The 10644-nt window shown below is 39.6% G+C and overlaps 1 pseudogene; it reads left to right on the top strand.

Annotated features, from left to right (window-relative positions):
- Window positions 1-3481: 3481 nt before the first annotated feature.
- LOC127130320 (uncharacterized) lies at window positions 3482-9831 on the top strand (annotated as a pseudogene).
- Window positions 9832-10644: the final 813 nt, after the last annotated feature.

Raw genomic sequence — 10644 nt, 5'->3', positions numbered from 1 at the left:
TTTTTCTCTTTTCTTTTAAAATTTCTATCAATTTAGTCTAAGTTTTTCCATAAATTCATTAAAAAAAAGTTTTTATTATTATAGACGTACTAAAAATATTCTTAATTCATTCTTAAATTTAGTTTATTTATTTCATTTGTCATGAACTTTCTATGTAATAGATTTTATTAGGATTTTTTTTATTTCTTTCTTTTTAGTTTAATTAGGTTTTATTATTTGGTATGCCCTTTTAATTTTGTACTCGTTAATTAAGATTTAGATATTTTGTATCCCCTTTTAAATTATGTACCCCCATCCCGAAGCCATGTAATAGCATAGTCTTATTTTTCGCACTTTAATTTTTCTATACTGTGAATATAACTGTCTAGATGTATGCTAATAGGATTGCATGAAAAGATAAATAATCGAACTTAGATAAATTAATTCAAGATAATATATCTGAATCCAATCATTTCCACACTTGCACCTCTAGGGTAACCCTCTCTTTGTTGCCTCATGATATTACGGTCATGTCCCGCGAATGTGGGGATACCCTTAGCAAAGACTCTTTCGATTAAATCATCATCATCCCTAAACAGATAAGTCATAGTCCCTTCGATCAAAAGGTCAATGTCCCTATAAGATAAATTATAGTTCCTCGAACGTTGCCTTCGAATATATGACTTTGTCCCTCGATGACCCTTCGTTGTAGCCTACGGTTAAATGATGATTGTCTCTTCGAATGCTAAGGTATCCTTACAAATGTTGCCTTCAATGACCAATCGACGACCCCACGATGTCCCTTTACATCCAAAGGATAAGACTACTTACTTCTCAATAGTAAGGACAGTTTTACCCTCCTAAGGATAGGAAATACCTATAAAGACTTTGGTTAGGTATAACTCTTAAATGCTTGCTCACAGCTTAAAATACTTTCCACACCTCACAATTTTCAAAACATCTTTTAGAAAATCACCACTTGGTATATGATCAGTCACCATTTATGCTAGGTATTTCGCTATTTAATCGTAAATAAGTCAGGTAAACTGCGTAAACTTAAGCATTTTTAGTTAGATAGAAGCTCAATTCTATAATATGGAGTGTGTTGTTACTTATGAGTTTCTTGAGGATATTTTACACTTTTGGGTATGTTAGCAGATCATAAACTAAGTTGGAAGCTCAGGGAATCAAATGTCAGATGCGAAGTTGAGCCAGAGCAAGAAAACGGAAAAAAACATGAATTCTTGGTGAACCTGCTGTCCATACGCGTACTGCCTCACATGATACGCGTATGGACCTTCCCAGTACGCGTAGCATACGCGTATGACCTGAGGGGTGAAGAATCAAGCAAAATAGCAAGCTTCTGGTGATACGCTTATGGGAGTGGGCAATACGTGTATCGGTGCTGGCCTTACGCACAATACGCGTATGAGACATAGCAATACGCGTATCACATACTGTCATACGTACAATACGCGTATGAAACAGCTCAGTACGCGTATGAAGCCCAAAATCAGGAAAAGCCCAGTTGCATAGCTATTTACAGGCCAGAACACGATTTTGCGGGGGTTGGACAATTTTGGATAAAAGAGAGACGCGTTTTGAGAGCTGGAGACTCAAGGATTATCGGAGGATTCATATGTTCAAGAGTTTTTCGACGATTGAAGATTGATTCCTCAAGAAATTCTGTAATGACAACAATGTTCATCTTTGTTTTTATTTATATTATGAGTAGCTAAACCCCCAATTGCTAGGGGGGTGACCCTGATTCTGAATGTGACAGTTTGTATGTTTGTGAATGCATTGACTATTTCTTCTTCTCAATTGATTTGTTCATATTACCGTTCTTTATGCTTTATTCGTCGGACCAACGAATGATGATTATTATGAATAGTTTAAGCTGGACAGCAGTTATTCATTGATTTGTATAAGAACTTTGGATAGTAAAGATCACCTAGGACTAGGGATTTTCTATCTGACCGGAAATTCTTGATATTCGAATGCTTGAGTATGAACTTAATTATTTATGGACATAGTAATTAGGTTACATAATCAAATGTCTTTTCACTAAGGAATTAGGAATAGATACACGTGAGGACCGAAATCAATTGGACAAGATTATTGTCAAAGCCTTCATAAATTATATATGTCACATGAAGTTTCATTCACCGTACCCTAGCAATCTACTCTAATTTATCTCTCGTTCAACCATTTTGTTTGTTTTATTTATTTGCAATTGATAGTATAATTACTCATACCACAAAAAAACCCAAGGCTTTTTGTCTAATTGAAACAATCGATAAACTCTATATCGTCAAGCAGTCCTTGAGATCGACAAACGGGGAAGTTCCCTTTTATTACTACAGTGAGAAAAATAGTACACTTGCTATTTTCCCATCAAGTTTTTGGCGCCGTTGTCGGGGACTGCCAAAGATAATAGAGTTTATTAATTTATTTTCAATTAGAATTTTGTTGCTCTGCATCCAAAATTTTATTTATTGTTTAATTTTATTTTTATTGTTCTTATAACTGATTTCTGTCTAATTTATGTATGCGAGGTAAGGCCTCAACTGATTTTCATTTTGACGCAGAACCAGAGAGGACATTGCGCGCAAAGCTCAGAGAAGCTAGAAGAAAAAAACTGGCAAACTCTGACACCGAAGAACCAGTCTCTGTTCACTCCGAAAAATCTGAGTCAGACACAGATTCACATCCAGAACCAGTCTCTGTTCACTCCGAAAAATCTGAGTCAGACACAGATTCCCATCCAGACACTGTTGACATGGCTGTAGACCCGCCTCCAGCGGAAAGACTTTTAGGTGACTATGGCAGACAGAATAATCCAGCAGTGCGGTTGACCATTGTTAACCAACCTGTTAATGTTGCTTACTTCCAGTTACATCCCTCAACTATCCGTCAGTTAGAAAGCAAGCCTTTTTCAGGAAAGATCAATGAGGATGCAAACAAGCATCTGTAGAGGTTTCTGACTATGACTACATCATTAAAAATTGATGGGTATTCTGAAGAGGCAAAGAGATTGGTCATGTTCCCATTCACGTTATCTGAGGATGCTGAGGAATGGTTCTATTCCCTACCCGCAGGAAGCATTACTACTTGGCAACAAATAGAAACAACATTCTTGAACGAGTATTTTCCTGTTTCTGTATATATCCGTAAGAGGTATGACATTGTGAATTTTAAACAGAAAGACGGAGAGACACTTGGAGATGCATACAAAAGATTCAAGAGATGTTTAGTTGCATGTCCTACACATAATCTGGATGCAACTGAACAAATGCAGAATTTTGTAAACGGGCTGAAGATGAGAACGAAGCAACTCATTGATACAGCTGCTGGTGGCTCGTCTAATTTTTCAACAGCAACCGGTATCAAAAAGATCATCGAAGCTATTGCAGCGAATGAGCATTTGGAATTATATGACCGTACTGTGAGTCAGCCAGAGGGAAAAATTGACTTGAAACTAGCAAATCAGATAGTGAAAATGGAAGACCAGATTGTAGCTGAGGTTGAAAGAAGACTGGAAGCGATGAATTTAGGTACCCAGACTGTTGCTCAAGTTCAACCAGTTCAGACTATGATTTGTGAGATTTGTAGTGGACCACACTTTGCCATGCATTGTGTTGCAACCGCAGAACAAGTGCAAGCTATAAATTACCTGAGGCAGAATAATCCCTACTCAAATACGTATAATCCGGGGTGGAAAAATCATCCTAATTTCTCTTGGAAAGATCAGCAAGGTAATGTTCAGAAGCAAGGACCTCCACAACAACAACCACCTTACCAACAACAACCTTATCAGCAACAAGTTCCAAAGAAAGCTGATTGGGAGATTGCTATAGAGAAGATGGCTACTCAGAGTATGCAATTTCAGGAAGAAACCAGGAATAATCAGAAGAGCACCAATGCATCCATTAAAAATCTGGAGATTCAATTGGGTCAGATAGCACAACAGATAACAAATTTTCAAGCACCGGGCGCATTACCTAGTGCAACAGTGACAAATCCGAGGGAGCACAATAATGTGAGTGCGGTAACAACAAGAAGCGGAAAATCGGTTGAAGATCTTAAGAAGAAGGATGAAGAAGAAGATCAATTGCTTGAAGTGGACCTGGAAATCTTAGAAAATAAGACACCACCTGAGGAAGAAATTGTAATACCGCCGGTGGTACAAGAAAAGCTCCCTGAACCAAAACCCATCATTAAGCTTCCATTCCCACAAAGAAACAAAAAGAAGAAGCAAGATGAGAAAATTTTTCAGAAATTCATGGAGTTGTTCAAGAAATTAGAAATCAATATTCCATTCTCTGAGGCACTCGAGCAGATGCCTATCTATGCGAAATTCATGAAAGATATCATCTCCAAGAAGCGCACCACTGACACTGATCCAGTTATACTAACTGAAACTTGTAGTGCTGTTTTGCAGGGTATGAAGATTCCAGTGAAGAAGCCAGATAGAGGTTCTGTGACCATCCCGTGTACCATTGGAGATAGGTCCTTCAAAAGGGCGCTGATTGATTTGGGGGCTAGTGTTAGCCTTATGCCATTGTCAATTTACAGGAAGCTAGGAATTGGAAATGTTCAAGATACCAGAATGACACTTCAATTTGCTGACCACTCAGTGAAGAGACCCTTTGGGATAGTTGAGGATGTTCTGGTCAAAGTTGATAAATTTGTTTTTCCTGTTGATTTTGTAATTTTGGAAATGCCAGAAGATGAAGAGATACCTCTGATTTTGGGCAGACCTTTCTTAGAAACAGGTAGATGCATGATAGACATGGAGGGAGGTACCATGACCCTAAAGGTATATGACGAAGAGCTCAGAATTGATGTCCGAGATACTATGAAACACAAAGAGGATATGTGTACAAACCACTCCGTGGAAGTAATTGATCAAATTGTAACTAGCACAATTCAAAGAAAGTTTCCTGAATTACCGTTGGAAAGAGTTCTTAGTCTGTCGGTCAGAGAGATTGAGGAGAATGATGATGAAAAAGAAAAAGAAGTGCTTGCTATGCTGGATACACAACCCCTTTGGATGAAATCCAAACCACGCAGGTGGGAGGATCTGAGAGCTTCACTAGAATTGGAAGATGAAAAGGCAAGTAAACCAGGTATAAATGTTGAATTAAAACAATTACCTGTAAACCTTAAATATGTCTTTCTAGAATCTGGAACAAATTGTCCTGCTATTATCAGTTCTGAGCTAAATGTCATAGATGAAGAAAAGTTGATACAGGTGCTGAAGAAACATAAAAGTGCTATTGGTTGGACTATTGAGGATTTAAAAGGGATTAGCCCCACAGTATGCATGCATAAGATACTGATGGAGGATAATCAGAAACCAGTAGTACAACCACAAAGGAGGTTGAACCCAGCGATGAAAGAAGTGGTAAGGAAAGAGGTTGTAAAGTTGTTAGATTCGAGAATGATTTATCCCATTTCTGACAGCTCGTGGGTGAGTCCTGTGCATGTGGTACCAAAGAAAGGAGGAACCACAGTAGTTTTAAATGAAAAGAATGAACTGATCCCAACTCGCACAGTGACAGGGTGGCGAGTATGCATCGATTACAGAAGACTAAACACTGCAACAAGAAAGGATCATTTTCCTCTCCCTTTTATTGATCAAATGTTAGAAAGACTTGCAGGTCATGAGTATTATTGCTTTCTGGATGGATATTCGGGATACAATCAAATTGCTGTAGCCCCGGAAGATCAGGAGAAAACTGCATTTACATGTCCTTATGGTATTTTCGCTTACAGACGGATGCCATTTGGGTTATGCAATGCCCCAGCTACTTTTCAGAGGTGTATGACGTCTATATTCTCCGACATGCTTGAAAAGTATATGGAGGTGTTTATGGATGATTTCTCTGTGTTTGGTTCTTCTTTTGATAATTGTTTAGCTAACTTGTCTCTTGTTTTGAAAAGATGTCAGGAAACTAACCTTATTCTCAATTGGGAGAAATGTCATTTCATGGTGCAAGAAGGAATTGTGCTAGGACACAAAATTTCCCACAAAGGAATTGAAGTGGACAAAGCCAAAGTGGAGGTGATAGCTAACCTCCCACCTCCGGTGAATGAAAAAGGGATAAGGAGTTTTTTGGGTCATGCTGGTTTTTATCGCAGGTTTATCAGAGACTTCTTAAAAGTTGCCAAACCATTGACTGATTTGCTAGTAAAGGACAAGCAATTTAATTTTGATAAAAACTGCATGGTAGCTTTCGAGACTTTAAAGAGTAAGTTGATCAGTGCACCTGTTGTAATTGCCCCCGATTGGTCCTTGCCTTTCGAAATAATGTGTGATGCAAGTGACCTTGTTGTGGGGGCTGTCCTAGGACAGAGAAAGGACAAATTATTGCATGTGATTTATTATGCTAGTCATGTCCTTAACCCGGCCCAAATGAATTATGCAACCACCGAAAAGGAGTTGTTGGCCGTGGTTTATGCTTTTGACAAATTTAGATCATATTTGCTTGGCTCAAAAGTTATTGTGTATACTGATCATGCTGCTTTAAAGTATTTGTTTGCTAAGCAGGAATCAAAGCCAAGACTTTTGAGATGGATCCTCCTCCTTCAGGAGTTTGATTTGGAAATCAAAGACAAAAAGGGGTGCGAGAACACGGTCGCGGACCACTTATCTCGCATGTCCCCAATCAAAGAAACTGAGGAGGAACATCCTATTCAGGACACATTCGCTGATGAGTTGCTGACTATGCTAACTATGTGGTAGGTGGGGTTATACCTGATGACTTTAATTCTCACCAAAAGAAAAAGTTTCTTTATGATTGCAGGTTATACCTATGGGATGATCCATTCCTCTATAAAAGGGGAGTGGATGGTTTGATCAGAAGATGTGTTCCAGAAAGAGAGCAAGCCGACATTCTGAAAGCTTGTCATAATTCGGAGTATGGTGGACACTTCAGTGGAGATAGAACTGTAGCAAAAGTCCTCCAATCGGGTTTGTATTGGCCGACGCTATTCAAGGATGCAAATTCTATAGTCCGAGAATGTGATAGGTGCCAACGAATAGGTAACATTACAAAGAGGAATCAGATGCCGCAAAACTTCATGCTAGAAGTGGAGCTGTTTGATGTTTGGGGTATTGATTTTATGGGACCGTTTCCACCATCGTTTGGTAAGAATTACATATTGGTTGCGGTCGATTATATGTCAAAGTGGGTAGAGGCTGTGGCATTACCAACAAATGATGCTAAAGTGGTGGTGAAGTTCTTGAGGCATAACATTTTCTCCAGGTTTGGGGTACCATGGGCTTTAATTAGTGACCAAGGTACGCATTTTATAAATAAACTCATGGAGAATTTGTTGAAAAAGTATAATGTCAAACATAAGATAGCCACACCGTATCACCCCTAGACGAGTGGGCAAGTGGAAGTCTCTAACCGTCAAATAAAGCAGATCTTAGAAAAGACGGTAAGTGCTTCTCGGAAAGATTGGTCAGTAAAGCTGGATGATGCATTATGGGCATACAGGACTGCATTTAAAACACCTATAGGTATGTCCCCTATCAACTAGTTTACGGTAAGGCTTGTCATTTACCACTCGAACTCGAGCACAAAGCCTTTTGGGCCTCCAAATTCCTTAACTGTGATCTTCTCAAAGCGGGTGAGTCCCGAATTCTTCAACTTCATGAGTTGGAAGAGTTCAGGAATCAAGCTTATGAAAATGCCAAAATTTACAAGGAACAAACAAAAAAATGGCATGATCAAAAGATCCAGAAGAGGGAATTTCGGGAGGGACAACTCGTACTGTTGTTTAATTCCAGGTTGAAGCTGTTCCAAGGTAAATTGAGGTCAAGATGGTCCGGACCATTCGTCATTAACAAAGTACTTCCTCATGGAGCAATAGAGCTTAAAAATGAGAAGAATGGCGACACCTTCAAAGTTAATGGTCAGAGGTTGAAACCATACAATCCCGGTGAGGGGGGACCAATTGAAACTGTTAAACTCATCTGAGTATGAGGTGTCCCGTCGAGCCATGCGACGTTAAACGAAGCGCTGCTTGGGAGGCAACCCAAGAGAGGTTTGAATTGTTTTGTTATTTTAATTTTGTCGAGTCAGAAAAAAAAAACCTGCCAATACGCGTATGGACTTCATGATACGCGTATTGGATTGCAAAAATTGCGCTCCTCTGGTGAAACGCGTATGATATGCGTAAGAGAGATAAATACGCGTATGATACGCGTAAGAGACCATGTAATACGCGTATCAGGCTCTGATACGTGATCTGTTACGCAAATCACATTTTTTACTGGTTTAAGCAGCGTATCATACGCGTAGGGGAGATTAATACGCGTATGATACGCGTAAGGGAGATGGATACGCGTATTGGCTGCGTATCATACGCGTATTATTTTGTGGGCCTGTTTATATACTTTTTTGTCCGTACGGACTTCATTTTCTCATTGCTCTTGTTACGTGTTTTTTGCGTATTGCTGTGATTTCTCTCTGTTTCTTCTCTTTCACTCAGTTTACAGGCCCTACAATGTCTCAATCACCAGAAGAGGTCAGGATATTCCGCACCACCTACCATGAAGCCAGATATGATCAAATCAAAAGTCGAAATATGGTTGAAGAAAAACAGTGGATGTATCAAAATGAAACGTTTCCAGAGGTCACTAATCTTCTTAAAAAGCAGAAGTTAATCCATTTCAATGACAAGATCTAAACTGTTGCGCTGGATTTGATATGGGAATTCTATGTTAATGCACAACGGGTTACCTCCGATGAAGAAGACCCAACAGGGAATGAAGCATTCGTTTCATGGGTAAGAGGCAAGGTCATAAAATATGATTGGAAAACTATTAACAGTGTGTTGAAGTGTAAATTTTATGATTCTGTTTGCCCTTTTGCCGAAGTCAAACGTTCTGACAAAAACTTCTGGCCATACAATGAAATGAAAGAGTCACTGATTAGGCCGGGTCGTGATTGGGAACCTACTTCAAAAATCGCTCCGGCAAAGATTATGGTTGTTGATCTAGCTCCGATTCCTAAGGCCATGGCATATTTTATTCATCACAATTTAAGCACTAATCGGAGCGGGTCTGAATTGATATCGGAGCGTGCCCTACTTCTTCATCAGATCCTGCAGAAGAAACAAGTGAATATTGGACGGATAATCGCTGCTGATATGGATGAGATTGCTCAGTCACCAAAAAAATCATTAGGCCATGCGACTGTGATTCATTTGCTGTGTAAAACAGCTGGTGTACCGGATTTCCATGATTCACATATGTTGCGACCTGTTGCACCGCTGAACGCCCACTGGATGAAGGAGAGGACGATCACAGATGATCCGCCCCGACCTCTGCGGCGACCACATGACAGGGAGGGTAGCACCAGTGCTCCACGCCAGGATGCTCAACCGGCTAATACGGAGACACAGCCCCCTCAGCCTCCTCCGATTGATGAGAACTCTAGGGAGTATCGGATGCAGATGTCACAATTTTGTGTTATGCAGGAGTTCTGTTTTCAGTATGGACTGTCAGGGAGAGTTCTTACCCATCAGACAGATCTTTGGGAGGAGGCACAACGCTTTAGAGAGAGATTCTCCGGACCTCCTCCAGCACCTCACTTTGGACAGTTCACCTTTCCTTGGTGGAACCAGCCAGTTCAGATAGGGGGAGAGATCCCGCAGCAGCCGCAGCAGCCACCACACCAGACACCACCTCAGCAGCAGCATACTCCTTCAGGCCACACGGAGACATTGACACCTATCTCTGCCTTCGCACGGGGGCACACTCAGTTGGATCCGACAGAGGAGATTGACTTTGATACTCATATGCAGGACAATGGACTGGGTGATGGACTTTGATTATGTTATGTTTTTGTACTTTTGGTTTTTCTTTGTGTATTTTTCTTTTTTTGGGTTTATTCAGTTTTTATTTTCTTTTGCTTTGATGTAATCGCCTATTATGGGTTGTCTTAATCTAATGAATTTGATTTTGTTTACATACATTTTCCTGTTTATTTCGTTAGATATGTGACTATGTCTGGCTAGTGGGTATCTTGATCACTTACACCAAATACTTGGTTGTCATCTCATTCAGTCCCCTTGACTGTAGATGTTGTTGTTTATGATTGGACGCACTGGTTAAGATTAACATCAGAACCAAGAGCACATGAGCTTTGAACTCAGAGGTATGATAGAACACGTCAGCTTAACCCGTCATGGTGAGATCAGAAAAAGCCAAACATTTATCATCATATGAGAGATATCAGGTATGTCTTTATCAATCATGGTTTGCGTATGTTCTTTTTATTATTAGCTGTATAAATACACACACTGAGGCATATTTTTGTTTATCACCTAGAGCCTTTCGAGCCATCCCATCTATTATTAATATCCTTTGTTTAACCCTGTTGAGCCTGTTTTTCATTTGTTTCTGATATACCCGTCCTTCTTAATCCATAACCTTGTAACTATCCTACCCTGTTCAGAGTATATGAGGATTAATTTCATCTCTGCGTTTCTATCTAAGTTTGGGGTTGCTGTTGGAATAGCAACCTTTAAGTTTGGGGTAGCTTTGCAGTAAGTGAATGTAGTAAAATAAAAAAAAATAAAAAAAAAGGAAAGAAAGAAAGAAAGAGAAAAGCGAAAATCTATAAGAGAACAACTTTTGAAAAT

Source organism: Lathyrus oleraceus, chromosome 3 (assembly GCF_024323335.1).
Source record: "Lathyrus oleraceus cultivar Zhongwan6 chromosome 3, CAAS_Psat_ZW6_1.0, whole genome shotgun sequence".
Lineage (NCBI taxonomy): Eukaryota > Viridiplantae > Streptophyta > Magnoliopsida > Fabales > Fabaceae > Lathyrus > Lathyrus oleraceus.
Note: the sequence above shows the minus strand (reverse complement) of the source record. Positions and strands in the feature narration are given on the sequence as shown.